This window comes from Falco cherrug, chromosome 5 (genome assembly GCF_023634085.1).
Source record: "Falco cherrug isolate bFalChe1 chromosome 5, bFalChe1.pri, whole genome shotgun sequence".
NCBI lineage: Eukaryota > Metazoa > Chordata > Aves > Falconiformes > Falconidae > Falco > Falco cherrug.
This window is the reverse complement of record NC_073701.1, coordinates 44,589,345-44,604,582: the sequence shown is the minus strand read 5'-3', so window position 1 is coordinate 44,604,582 and position 15,238 is coordinate 44,589,345. Positions and strand designations below refer to the sequence as shown.

The 15,238-nt window shown below is 44.1% G+C and overlaps 1 long non-coding RNA gene across 1 annotated transcript; it reads right to left on the bottom strand.

Moving 5' to 3' along the window:
- Positions 1–568: 568 nt before the first annotated feature.
- On the bottom strand, positions 569–15,182 carry LOC114017832 (uncharacterized). The gene is made up of 3 exons (XR_003563106.2): positions 11,343–15,182; positions 8,552–8,629; positions 569–7,470 (listed from the first exon to the last, which is right to left on the bottom strand). It is a non-coding gene; the product is annotated as an uncharacterized LOC114017832 (long non-coding RNA).
- Positions 15,183–15,238: the final 56 nt, after the last annotated feature.

Here is a 15,238-nt window from a genome sequence, read left to right as displayed (position 1 = left end):
CGAAAGTATATAAACTCTCTTCCTCCGGCCCGTTTCGGAGGCCTAGCCTGCAGTTCCCCTGCATCAGCCGGGCACACATTGTCATTAAGAACAGAAACAAGGGGGGCCGGGGCAGTGCTGCACGGAGCGACCCTCCGGCGAAGCGGCCCGGCCCTCGGCGGCCCGGCCCGGCCCGCGGACACGAGCGCTGCAACCCGGAGGGAGGGAGGGAGCCAGGCCGCCCCCCTCCGGCCGCCACGGCGCTGCTGTTACCTGTGCGGGCGCCGCCGCGTCCCCTCACGGCCGCCCACCGACGGCCACAGTGCCGGAAGCGGCACCTAGTGCCCTTCCGGTTCCTTTCCGGTTCCGGCGGCGGCTGGCCCCGCGGCACGCCGGGACACGCAGTGCGGGCCTCCTCTGGCGGGGCCCGGGCGCGGTCGTCGCCTCCCTCCCCGCCCCCCTCCCCGCCCAGGGCCGTCCCGACACCGGCATCGAACCCTGAGGGGCTCCGAAATGCGGCTGCCGCGGCCAGCGAGACGCTCCTTGGCTGGTGGGGGGCGGCCCCGCCGCGCCGGGCCCGGCCCCTGATGGTGGTGGGCCGGGCCGGGCCGGGCCGGGCCCGGGGGAGCGGGCGGACGGCGGCCGCTGCAGCCCGCCATCGGTGCTGGCTGGCGGTCCCTGTGCTGAGGGGGTTTCGGGGGGCAGCGCGCCCCGAAATACAACGTATGTCGTCCTGTTATACTAGCTGAAAAATAACCCCCTCTAATCCTGTAATTTGAAGGGGCATCTCTGACATCGGTAATTTCACAAGCCTGTGAGCACTGCCTGCTTGCTTTCCAGGTTAAGTTACACAACGGCTGCAGCAGCTCCCTCTCTTCAGCCTGCCAACGTTTCACAGTGCCTGTAATACCTTTCCACTGGGAAGGCCCGGCTTTTATGTACGTGAAATAGCACATTTGAGATCTTTAAGGCATGCAGAAAGCTCACCTGAACGCCTCAGGCACGCTGCTGCTCTGGGGCTACTTGCTTTGCTTCTTTCAAAGACTGAGTCACAAAGTTTAAAAAATAATGTTGTGTTTACACAACACTGATAAAAGACAAGAAGTATAAACAAAATTCAATTATCTGACTTGCTGTAGTACCTGAAATGGCTCCAGCACCATGAACTCTCACATGCCCATGAAGCATCTCTAAATCAGATCAGTCAGCTGTGTTTCAGTTCCTTTCACAGAATTACTCCTCTGGAGAGTCGTGGACAAGAGACCTCTTGAAAAAGCTGTGACCTCTTCCAGGTAACTTCAAATCATTGCATCTTTTCTGGTCATTGGCTGTATTACAGCAATTTCATGCAGTTGTGGGTGGAAATTTCACAATTTCAACAGCGTCCAACTTTGTTCTGTAGCTGCAGGGTTGTAGTGACACTGATAACTTCTGGAAGTGTAGCGGAAGTGTAACCAGAAATCACTAGTCAAGAGCTGATTGTTCCCATCAGCAGTGGCAAAGGTTTCTTTTTGAATGTTTTTCATGAAAGAGGGAAGACATCCATTCTGGGTCTTATTGCAATATTAGATTAAGCAAGCCACAGAGAAAAGAGATGGAGATGGGCCAAAATGTTTTACATACTGCTTGGAGAAATGCAAGGTGGGACGCCATATCTCCACTACAACACTCCTCCAGGTTTGTGGAGATCACCTCTCTCCATCGTTCCCATTAAGTTCCTGTGTGCAGCTACAGAGGGGTCTGATCTGAGCTCAAGCACCAACCGGAAGCAACACAGTTCTATGTGTCTTCTGCGGTGTTCCAGCTCATTATTCCCACAAGGAAATCCTTGTACTAGCATGAGGACAGCCCTCGGCTGAAGAACAGCCTTTTGAAGCTGAATACAAGCAAGATGGTGGTTATACTGATAGACAAAGAAAACATATTGAGGATTATAAGCTCCCGGACAGTGTTGACAAAAATAAATAAAGGTTATAAACTGTCTGAAACAATTGCAGTCTGGGAATTAAAAGAAGGAAGTGAAACTGCATGTAAGGAGTGAGCTTCAGGAATACCTTGTCCACAAGTATAGTGGGGATAAACAGAATTACTTCAAAGTGACTCTTGCCAAATTTATGACCAGAAGCAGTTTGTGACAACAAAAAATATTCAGTGCTCCTGTACTGCTGAATGCTCCTTCTTGCCTTTGTTTATTGTCTGCCGCGACAGCGTGATATGGTAATAAAATCAACTGCACAATATACTTTCGGGATAGTACAGGGAGGATTTGCAGTCCAGAGCATTATTTTAATCTCTCCATTAAAGCTGGAATTGATAACTCCAGGTAATATGAAAAGTCCGGACTTGGTGGTTGAAGAATGTCCAATTAATAGACCACTTACCTTGTGAGGTAGGGGGCCATATACCCCAGTAGGTATAAGGTTCACTGATCCAACTGATAATGTAAGTGTTGTCGCTGTGGCCAGGTCCAGCCCGGCGCTACAAGCTGTGTTGTGTTGGAGGGACTGAATGGTTTTATGCTGGGGTTCACCATGTTTTGGTCCCAGCTCAGGTACGCCCACTGTCACTGAGGGACCCTGTTGTGCATTTTCGGGGCGCCAGGTCTTGTGGGCCGCTTCCTGTTTCCCTGGGTTGGATTTCCTTGTTTATCAAATTTTGAGCAGCATTGATTTCCCCAGTGATACCCTTTTCCACACTTTGGGCACAGCTGTGTAGGAGGTTTTTTCATATTCTGTCTGTTTTCTCTTCTGGGGACAATTCTGCTTCATATGTCCCTCTTGACGGCATTGAAAGCATTTAAGTGCAGCCCGTGCCACTACCATCCGCTGAGCTACAACAGTGGTGAGCATTTCTGCTTTATGTTGTTCTGACCTGACATTCTGACAAGCCTTTACGAGATGAGCAATAGTTTTTGCTGAATTACGTATAGGATCAATTGCTCTCTTACAGTCTGCTTTTGCATTTTCAATTGTAAGCTGAAATAGCAAAATCTCAGCGGCTTCCTCTTATTCAATTTGTCTCATAATAGCAGTTTGTAACTGATCTAGGAATTGAACATAAGGTTCCTGAGATCCCTGTAAAATTGATGTAAGAGACGCTTCTCACCAGACAGAAGCTGGCACCTTTCGCAAGGCCTTGACAGTTAATTCCACGGCTTGTGTAAATACTGCTCTTGGCGGTGCAGTCTGTGCTCCCCCCCCGTGGCCTAGTTGCCTTGGCCTAGCAACTCGTTCTCTCCAATACCTAGTCCAGCAGCAATATTATCCATAACCTGTGCAGTCACAAGTTCCTTATATTCTGATGTCCAGACAGTATATTGTGTAGATGATAGAACCATTCCAAGAATTGATCGCCAATCAGGAGGGGTCATGACATAAGATTCTCCTATAGCTTGTATAAGGTTTATAGCAAATTAAGTCTGGAGACCATATTTTCATATTGATTTCCGAACTTCCTTAATAACCCCATCTGGTAAGTGAGCATACTCTGGGGCTTGGTTAGGTTTATATATTACAGGTATCGTTTGGAGTATAGAAACATCTCCTTTGCAGAGCGCTTCAATCCTACATTTATCTAACAATCCGTTTGACTGTCCAACTACATGCAGTGGCCCCGTATGTGTCAGAGGCGGTGTGGGAGCAAAAGGGGGGGCATGTCAGTAATAAGTGACATGCATGATATTGACTTCTTTCGCTGTGTCTGCAAAATTGCATCTGCCATAGAGGCAGTGGCTACCATAACCTTTACTGGAGTTGGTGGTGGGTATAAATCAGGTTCATCCTTGGGGTCTGTTTCCCTGGGATCAAAAGGATCGTAAGGTTCTGGCAGATCTACCTCCCGCACATCCTGTGTCGTGTTAGGAATTTCATTGTACACAGGAGGTAATATTTCAAAAGACTGCGGCTCTGCCTGTTCCTGCTTCTGAGAGAACAGAGGAGGGGCAGCAGATGCTTGTAAGATATCTTCTGCGGGTCTTAGAGCATTTAAAGCTGTATACACTGTTTTCCAGGTAATAATGATTTCCTCAGGGACTTAGAGCTGCAAGTCTTTTTCATTTGCAATTCCTCCCCACCTTTGCCCACAAAGAGCTATCATAAGAACCTGAGGAAGGGAACCATGGGCAATAGTCTCTTATCCAAACCAGCAATGTAACCAACTTTAAGGCCAATACTGCAAAGCACTGTTCTTTCAAAATTCTCTGTAAAATCTCTTGATGGAGGTTTTGCTCCTTCGTAACTGACTGCCCCATCTTATAATTGCTACAGCTGCTCACCTCAATCATTCGGCAAAGGGTGATGCCTCTCGAGAGTGCATGCGTACATATGTCTCCTCCGTTTCAGCTGCGGATCCACCACCAGCACTGAGTTTCAGTTCCAGATGTCTTCAGGTCCATGTTCAGGCACCATTTGTGTTGAATGATTACACGGACTCCAATCTGTGCTCAATCAGAATCCCTCTATTGCTCAAGTGAACGCCTTATATACTAACACACCGGCTACTAGAGCCAGTCAGCTTTGGATTCGTGGCTTTGTGGATGCCAATAATACTGCTTGCCAAGCATGTTCATGGTTTCTGGTTTTCAGGATCTTTTGCAGCTGCACGTGTGATAACAAGCTCATAGTTCTGTGTTCAAGCAAACAACCACAACCCTTGGCTGGCCCTGTGCCGTGTCCAGCTAATCTCTAGTGTAAATTTCCCATGCAAACAGCAAAGGGAGGAACAGGATGTAGCGCCTTTCCGTCTCCAGCTATACCGTCTCCCACAGCAACAGGGGAATACTGCCCAGGATTCTTGCCTTTCTCCTAGACGGCTGCAGTGTGACACACCTGTATACAAATGCACCTTGCTGTGGTCCCTTAGTGCAGAATGCTGTCATGTGTGCTCTGTGTGTGTGTGTGTGTGAACTTGTGAACTTGTGAACTTGTGAGACAAGCACAGTAGGCCTTGTTCTGGTTTCCTAGATATTAAGTAAAATTAAGGCTTCTCTGACTTATCTTGAAGGTACTTATAAATTTGTCATAGCTTCTTTAAAAGCTTGCCTAAACAGTGATGATGACGACTGTGGTTGACACCTCTGATTCTTAGATACTTTCTCAGAAGGATATTGTTCATCAAGGATATTGTTCATCCATGCAGGTGACAAAAATCCTTTGCTGTCAGGTGCAAACCTTGAAATTAAGTCCCTTCACAGCTGGAGATCACAGCAAATCACACCTGCTTCTTTCTCCAGTGTAAGTTGCCTCTTTTTTTTTAACTTATCTTCTCCATATTGAGCAGCAACCTGTTAGAAAAATCAATTTTTAAAAACCTCTCACTAGCCTCTTAGAAAATTTCCTTCTCCATAAAAAATACTAGATCTTGATATGATTGAGCATATTAGCCATCACTGCAATATAAGCCTTCTGTGGTGTTCCTACATTACTGTCTCCTATGTTGATTTATTTGCTTTTATCAAGACAATTTTTTTATTCTTCAGTACCATATGTATTTTCTGAGGACTGCATACAGAGATATACTCACACGTATGTGTGCTCTCCTCAGACACAAGTTTGAAAAAGTAGTTTCTGATGTTGCTGGTGAATGTGACCAACGTCTTATAATGGTGGGATTTTACAGGCTGGTGGTATTAGGTTGTTAATGGCTATAGGGGCTAATTCATCAATGAGATTGCAAGGAACAGCAAAAGTTATTGAATTTGAAGTATTTTGTTTTGTTTTGTTTTTAATAGATGTTGCACCACATGGCAGCCTGTACTGTTTGGGTTTTTTCCACATAGCAAATGCTACATGGTTCTATGGGGGGAATTTCCAATTCCAGACAGGAGGGCAGGCACTGTGAGGATTACTGGGTATCTGTTGCCTGGTGCTACCACATCTTTAGCCTCTGCTTTCACATCACTGCAATGGAATATCGCTTGCAAGGTTCATCAGAAATCGTTAGCAATCTTCTGTTCATTGTGTGAACTCACTGGGAAACTTGATAGCACTCTGGAATCTTGATTCACAAAACAGCCTTCGCTAGATTTTTCAGATTTCCATATATTAGGCCCTCATTACATAATTAGTTTTAAATTAGAGGTAACCTGTAGGTGTTTTTGTAACGATTTTATTCTAGAAATATGTGCTTTTAAAACATCATGGTAATGGGAAATCTTATAACTTAAACCCTGGTTCTAAAAGGTTGTAATTGAAGGTACTGCAGAGCTTTATTTTGTAAAAACTAAACCACATTCCCTGTTAAGCTTCCAGGCTACTTTTAGATAGTTTCTATAAAAAGGTTTTTTTTAGGAGAGAGTAGACGAGGTCTACCCCCTTCCTGACACATAATGTTCTGCGAGTCTATTCTTGGAACCATGTTCTGACAGATTACAACTTTCTGGTAGGGAGACAGGAATTGCTTCAGGACAGCTCAGAAGCGTGACTACACACTTCTCTAGCATGTCTGGAGATGGGGTTATTAATAACTGCCAACGGCCTTGCTTGCTTCAGCAGGTTGTAGACAGTGAAGAGGAGAGCTGCTCATTCTGTATTGGCTCATCAGAAAGGAGGCTGCTCTCTCCATTAGTTGCGAGGTCACTGTGAAGGTGCTAATGGTGAGTTGCAGACCTCTGGGACTTCATGTCTTTGAAAACCTGGAAAGCTTTATTTCTAGGTTGCTCTGTCACTGAAGAAAAACCATCACCTGTTCTTAGTCAGTCAGTTACGAACTTCTCCAGGAAATATTCTAATCGGTGAAGGAGTTGAGCTACAGCTGAGCAGCAAACTCTATGTAGTAATGAGGGTAGGACTACATTGGTTGGCTCTGTTTTGGAAGAACAAATTTATAAATCAGAGTTGGTATGTGGATTGGCATGGCTTTTGTGTAAGCAGTTGCACACACACACACTCTCCTCCCTCCCTCCCTCCTTGCAGGAAGTGGAAAACTGGGACTTGGCTATTCTAGTTCTTGTGCTGCAGTGGCATATTTAGGAAATTGTTTCTTAGTAAAATCATTCAGGCTGCTCATTAACAAACTGAATATAATAAATATTTTTTTTTTCATAGAAACCAGTATTTCAGAATCTTCCAGGAATAAGCGTTTGGTTTCCTTTGTTTCCTTTAAATCTGGAGTAGAAAAGGTACTATATAGTCATACCTAGAAGTGGAACTGAATTTGTAAACAGATGGGTTTGTTTTGTTGTAAAGGTGGTATCTTAACAATAGAGATGGATGAGCCTTCACTCCTGAAATAATGTATCTTAATCTTTATGAGGTTATTCTATAAATGTAGGATATAAATTTCTAATGAGACATTGTAATTTAATTATGGTTTTAATTCTCAAATCTTCTCAAGTTATGCTATACCCAGACAGGTTTCTATGTTGTAAGTCAATCTGTAAACACCCAGAATAAATGCCAACGCTTGTGTCAACAGGCTGTCTTCATTCTTTAGCAGATCTCGCACCATCACATCAGTGGGCCATGCAGTTACCGGTAAGGAGTCAAGCTGAAACTGCAAATAACAGATGACTAAATGCAGCCTAAATAGAATGTGTTCCTGTTGATTACTGTAGTTGAAGTAAAAAATATTATGCCTCTATTAAAGCATCCACTTAATGAAAAAAAACCAAAAAATCTAAAGTTATTTGCTACAGTGAAGGCTCCTACTCACAGCATTCTATTCTGATGTCCTAAGTTGGTAAAACATGCAACTGGTGGGTTTTTTTCTTCTCTCAGTACAGTTTCCCCCAGTACTGCTGGTTAAGATAATTCAGAAATTGTCCAGTGACTCTTACAATTAGTGCTAAGTGAAAAACACTGCACTTCTGTGCCTCAGTTTCCCCATTTGTACATAAGGATCATAAACTCTTGTAAAATACTCTGGGATTTACTGACAAACATTTTTAATATCTATATATTACTGTGAGAATTCATTCTGTATGTGTACATCCATCCATCTATTTTTTTTCTGTAGAACTGACTTTCTGCAATACTTGACAAAAATATAAAAATGCTTTTATGCAAAATAAAGAACTTGGGGTTTGAAATACACTTGTAATTGCAGTAAGACTTTTACAAGATTGCAAAGGGGGGGTAGGAGGAGGAAGTCAGATTAGTCAGCCACAGGCTCAGCTGGCCTGGATGCACCCACTCAGTGAGTAACTCAATGACAGCAAAAGCTGTCATAGGAAGATGGTCAGCAGCTGTGTCGAATGGTTCTGGGAGTATTAATTGCTTAATTGCAACTATTTGTTTACCTTTTCTGTTTACAGTGACATTATACAGCACTTTGGTGAATAAGGTGATTGCCTGACTTTGTTCTCAGAACCACTGTAATCCCAGCAGTGATTCGTGGTAGTCATGGGTTTGTGGGAGGAGGATTGTGCTCTCCATCCTGGCCTTCACATTTGTGTGGTGGGACAAGATCGCTCAGCCAGCAGAACAGGCCACTGCTGTGGGAAGGGGTAATCTCACATTGCCACATCTCCCTCTGTTTCCTACTGCTTCTCTTGTGCTAGCTCTGATGCCTCATTGAGCTGGTCAGAAAGGTAACTTGGCCAAAAACCCCACCCTGTACTCTAATAGATACATACCAATGGAAGGAGGGGAGCAGGAATACAGGGCAGAGTGCAGGGAAAGGGAGCAGGAGCTCAGTGTTGCTTGCAGTTTCTCTGAAAGGATAAGAGGCATCCAAAGTTGAGTTAATAACTCCTGGATACTAGAAGGGGCAATTTCATTCCCACTTGTGTTACTTGCTGTCTCTGGTGCTTGCTAGACCCCACTGCAAGCCAGATCAGTCCAGCAGAAGACCAGACCAAATGACTGTTTTTCTGCCAAGTTTTTGCATTGAATCAGCTCAGCAGAATCTGACAAGCCTCAGGAATTAATGGTAGGGGAAATGCCGTGCATGAGGAGGGAGGGTAGGAGGAGTGAGATGGGAAAGGGAAGTAAGAAGTCCTCTTTTTGTCAGATTGACTTAGCTGTCTGGTATAACTTGACCTCAGATATGTGGTTTCACACTGTCCCTAATACAGTGAACTAGAGACATTCCCCTTCCCTCACCCTCTGGTATGGGTTCCTGTCCCCTTTCTTGTGCCAGACCTACACAGCTGCATGACTGCCAGTGGTTCCTATCAGCTCATAGTTCACTCAGGAGCTATTAACACTTTTGATCAGCTCGTCTTCCATGAGCTCATGATGTGAACTGAGGGAGCTGTGGTGTGTGGCAGAGGAGGGCAGGAGCCTGTTTGCAGCAATGCAAACACAAAGTGGCATAACCCTGACATGAAACTACACCCTAAATAACCCCTGTGGAGGTAGGCCTTGGTGGAGCTGGGCTGTAGGAATGAACTCTGATTTAAATGGGGACTACAGGTGACACCAGACTTGCTGAACACTGTACCTATACTTCCTCTAAAATGCAAATATAGATGTTGCTTTATAGAAGACGAGCAGCAGCAACTGTAGCGTGACAATATCACGGAATAAATCTCTTTAACACCAATGTAGCATTAAGAAGCAGACATTCTCTTTTATTTACAATGCTGGATGCGCAGGGGATTGCTCCGCCCAGTGTACACACCAGGTTACTTGAGGGTACACATTATATACAGTAGAGTACTTGTACCTTCATAGTGTACTGCATATTCATTTTCATTCACGTACAGGATTGGTTACAAGTTTCTCAGTTCTAATGGAAACTAGTGCACATCCTCAGATAGCACCACTGATGTTTTTTGCTAACTACGTATGCTCCTCAAGTGGGGTTTTGCCCTCTTTCAGTGGGGCTATTTGAATCAGAGGCCACAATCTCCCACTGCCACAATTACCTTTGTCCTACTTTCAACCAGCTTTCTGTGACCTGCAGCTCTTCAACTTGCCTCCTCTTGTGGCCAGAACTTCCTCACTTGGAGGTTTCTTTCCGCATAACTTAACAGTGTTCTTTTCACCATCCATTCACTGCTTCCCATCCTTCCAAGGCTGACTCCCTTGATTAGAAATCCCATCATTCATCACTTTTAACAACTTTAGAGAGTCAGTTTGGCCTAAATGTTGTGCACAGATTCGTTTAGTGTATAGCTAAACACTAAATCGGAGTTTGGCAATTCAGGAGCTTAGATGCCGATCAGATTGCTTTTCTAAAATGAACCTGCATTTCAGGTGCTCTGAACTCAGAAAGCAAGCATTAGGGAGCAGCAAGGGTGGCACTGCTCCCTCAGGGTGGGTGAGCTGGGAGCCAAGGGCACCCCAAGGTGAGCCAGGTGGTGACCCCACTGTGCCTGAGGCAGGTGAGCAGGGCAGGGTGGTTTCTGCAGCAGGGCCTATCCACAGTCAAGGGGTCATCAGGCAGGACGCAGTAATGGGCCAGGTCTGAGGATGGTCCAGGAGCCCCCGACGGTCAGGCAGGCACAGCTGAGGCGTAGCTAAGGAAGGACTGAGCACCCAGGACCATCAGAGGGTGAGGGTGGAGGCCCCTGTTGAGGCTGTCACAGCAGTTGAGGTCTATTTGTGCACTCGGCACTCTGACGCAAAGCTGTGGAGTCAAAATAGCATCCCACAAAGCCTTTACTGATCTAAGGGCAGTACAACGATCCAGAGTCCTGCCTGATATCCTTGAACTGTTGGTCAGTATACATCTGACAAAATACAAGCATATAATATTCCCAGATTTCCTCACATTCTGCCTGAGGTGCAGGGTTTATTTCAGGGTATTAAGAGAGCAAACAGTTAGCAATTGCCAGTGCTAACACAGCATCAGACAGAGCTCCAGGCAATGAGTCTAATGAAAAATTTCAATTTGATTTGAACAAAAATATCAATCTAAATGACTTCCAAACACATAGCACTGAAATCGCTCAGCCTAGCAAAATTAAAATAGCAGGTTGAGTCAGGGAGGGCAGCTGCCTAAATGAGGATGCATAACTTCATTAATTACAATACTTGGGATGAAAGGAGAATTTTTTTCCCCATCAAACATTTATTTTACCAAAAAAGAAAAAAAAAAAAGGATTGCTGAAACACTCTGCAAGTTTTGACAAACTACACATGTAGCACTGCGGAAAGTAGCGTTTCAGATCTACTTTTTCTTCCCTTCTCCTCCTCTCTGTCTCCCCTCCCATGCCCTCCTAGAAACTTTTAGGGTTTTTTAGATGGTTTTAATGCCATTGTCATATGTTTAATGGCATTATCATATGTTTAATGGTATATGTGGCTGTGAAAAATGGTATGAATAAAGAATCCCTGTGCCATACTGCTCAAAATAAATAATCTGGCAGAGAAGCATAAATACATTTTAGCAACAACTCCGAACTCTGGAATTCAGGAGTGCTGAAGTACTGTTCTACCCAGGCAAGTGGAAAGCAGAAGCATGCTAGGCTGGATCACCTGTGGTGCTTCTCCAAGGATGTCTTCCAAGACACATGCCAAATGGAGGATATGCACACAGAGTGAAGCAGGCGTCGGTCCAGAACCCAGTTACAGTGGCAATAATGGCTGAGTGGAAAATCCTGAAGGACAGGGGTGGACACTGGAAGGTCATTGGGTTGGGAAAGCACCTAGAAGATGCAAGAACTTCCATGGGGCATGGCTAGCTTGAGGAGAGACAAAGCTCTGCTGGCACGTATGTGTCTTGCTCCAGCTTTCATTCAGAGGATTAAGTTGCCTCCTTCAGGAATTTGAGAATGCTATAAAAGAAGGATGATTTTTACTATGGCTTTTACTGGAAGATATCCTTTGGTACAGAAGGTGCACAAATGACCAAAGTCTAAAGCCGTTTTTTTGGAGTAGTGAGTTTGGATGGCTTTTCCAGCACCTGTATGGATACTCAGGAATATCTGCAGCAGTCCTTGCAGGAGCTAGAATGACTTGGGGGAGCAATCTAAATCTTTGTAGATTTGACAACAGAAAACAATCTTTTTGTTCACTGCCATCTCCTGAGCAAGTAGACTTCAAAAGCTTCTCCCTAAGAGGAGAGAAAGAGAGGTGTCATGAAAACTGCAACTTTCCCAGATTGTGGCAGGCCACTTGTTAAGCAATGAAAACTGTCAGAACATAGTAACTTGCTAGGCTGATTTGCTGCATCTTCAGACTGAAGCAAGATTCGTGGTCTACAACACTTGAAAGGTGACACTGAATACAACATTCATGAACATTTGAGCCACTATGCTCCACTCTGTTATTGCATCTCATAGATATAGGGCAAGGCTCACAGAGCAGAAGTTCCAGCACTTCCAAGAAACTGAGTGGCATTTTACTTGCATTGAACCTAAAAGCATCTTTTGGCCCATGTTTTCTTCCACTTATGCCAGTCCTTTAATGGTCAATGTTCTGAGAGAAGGGTTAAAAAAAAAAGAGTAGGAGAAAGCAGAAACAAAGAAAAAGAAGTAATTCTGCAAGCAGTGTAACAAAATACATTGGTTTCCGATTATTTTGGTCTTGAGGATATGGCCCAGTGAAGATACTTTGATGTCTAATGAAGTGTTGGAGTCATGGAGTCTTTCTCCTAGTGAGATTACCAGCAACATTTTTTTCCTCTTTTTTCTTCCTACTTTCATAATATTCACAAGGAATTACTGTCTTTCACAAGGAGCTGCTTCACCTCTCCAGCTGTATCTTTGTATTTGTTTGATGCTGGCAAGTGCATGCAAAGGTTACCAGCACAGGACAGAAGGGTGAAAAGGGATCATTTGGCTTACATACCGTTTCTGGTCTTGGTCCCTAAACTATTGTATTATGTGAAATTTATACAACATGGAGAGAACAATTTTAAAAATAACCTAAATGTTTGTATTCCTTCTACATATGTCATTATATCTGCTAACTCAAAATGAAGGCTCCTAGTTATAACTGGGTATCACAGCAACATGATTACAAATATTTTCAGTTATTCACAAATTTTCAAGATTATATGAATGTTAATTTCCTCTTCTCACTAATCTTATGTCCTCCTGACTTCTGTTTCTCCTAACTTCCTAAGCAAAGTTCACTGTAATCCCATTCCTCAAAAGCAATTAGATTCTCTACCCCATACACATGCTGCTCAGCGGTAAGCAGTTATTTATATGCAGGTCAGCACTACATTGTGGTCATCACTAGATGTTGTTAATTCATTTACACCAACCTCATGGCTCTCCCAAGTGACAGATGATTTGAGAAGGCATTACTGCATTTTTGCCTTGTAAAATTTACTGCAAAGTAAGTCTTCATTTGTGATCTGAGTGCTAGAAACAGGCACTAAATATAGCCTCAGAATTCTTCCAATTTAACAAGGATTGCCTGAGAACAATTTAATATCATATGGGTTCTAAACCCCACTGTATGAGCTCAGGCCAGAGGTTTACATACAAAGCTTAAGGTTAGCCCATACAAAAAACATCCTGAATACCATACTTCCCATATAGTCTATTTGTTCCTGCAGAGGGGTGGGAAGCTGTGCTATAGTCATTTGGAAGATGTTTCACTTGTCTGTGTGTGATCTCACCTATCTAAAAAAACCCAATAAAATACCCTCAAAACCAGCCCAAAACCCAACCCCAAAAGCAATAATCAGCAAGACTGCTGCCACCAGGATCAAACAATAAGACACTGTGCATCCTCAGGAGAGCCCTATCTGCCCAGAGTATATATGTTTATTCTAAGGTACATAAGGTATATGTGGTATAGACCAATATCTGTGAAACTAGGAAAAAAACAGGCTAACATCCAGCTGATAAAATGTATTATGCTAGGAGTTTTTTTCTCTTCCTTACAGCTTTTTTCCCCCTAGAGATCAGCATTTCATCTTTTTAGGTAAGTACTGTGAAGGTGCTGAGTACACAGCAGTATCTACTTGGTCTATTTTGGTAGCAGCAATAGGCTGTAATAATTAAGCACAAAGAAAAATCCCCAATTAAAGAATAGTGTATGTGTACTATGTATTTTATGTGTAACAAGCAAGACCAGATTTTGCTGAAGGACCACATCTAAACATGGCCATTTCACATGCTAATGTACGCAAATGAACTCACTCATCTCCACTGCAGAACAAGGTGTGTTATTGATGAATGTTTCACGCCTGAATTCTGCAAATGTGTTTTCATGCACTGCTGTTGGTGAGTCTCACTTCATTGATTTGACTGACTTCAGAGAAAGTTATATGCAGAAAGTTAGGAAGGGATCTAAGTGCTTAAAGGGCTGAGGACGTACACAGGAGCTCACAGAGATTATGCATTTTCATGAATTTACATGAAGTTTGAAATTACTGGTGTATTCAACGACTGAGGATATCAAATAGTGTAGAACTACTCTATGTGCTAATTGTCTTCTGTAGTGCCAGCGGCTTAATAAGAGGGGTAGAGAAGGAAAACTCGGTAAGTTTTTAGGAAGCATTGCAGGGAAGATGAAGGAGGGAGCCACACCACTCTTCTGACACGTGCTTCATGTTATGGTAACCATTGTGTAATAATATGAATGCTTAAATTTTAAGATATAGAACATGTTTGTAATATCTGTGATAGACGTGTTTCAGCAATTACACTGTCCAGATTTGCCAGTGTCAGAGAACTTTCCATTCTACCAGAGGGTACAGAAATTACGTAGATCATCTAGAAGTCCTGTGTTTAAACCAGGAGAAAACACTTGGCAGAGAATCATACATACGCAGGGTCCTGTTCCTGTCTGTGCTGCTAGCCTGCTTAGTAACCAATGGCAAGTTGCTTCACCTGTCTGTGCTTTTATTTCCCATCAACAATGATGCAGAGTGCTAGATGTTACTATTACTGTGCAGCTGTAGTAGTGTCATAGGATGCTCAGGTGATGATAATACTCTAACTTCCACAATATTTTTCTTTCTGCTAAGAAAGAAGGAGGTTTACTAACCAGGTGTTATCAAGACAAAGATGTTCTACAGTATCTTTGTGACAGGTATGCTGTCACACTGCCTAAAATCAGGAAGTGGTACACGTTGTGCCATTACTGTTCACAGGACATGCTGAAGAAATCTTAGTTGTCAGTGTTGAGTGATGATCCCACACACTTACTCCAAACGGGCTTCTCCTGCCTTTGCAGACAGCCGAAGTGCATCACCGAGGGCATAAACCAAAGGGACTACAAGGGGCTCTAGCAGCCGGGCTCTGCCAGCTCGCACCGGGGTGGGCGCGAAGGCCGCTGCCCCCCAGCGTTGCCCACTCCTCCCGCAGGCTGACGGCCCCGGCCTATTTCAGCCTGGGGCTGCCCGCAGGGCCGCGAAGGCAGCGGTCGAGCTCGTCCCGCCACCGGCGGCGGCACGGCCTCAGGCAGAGGGC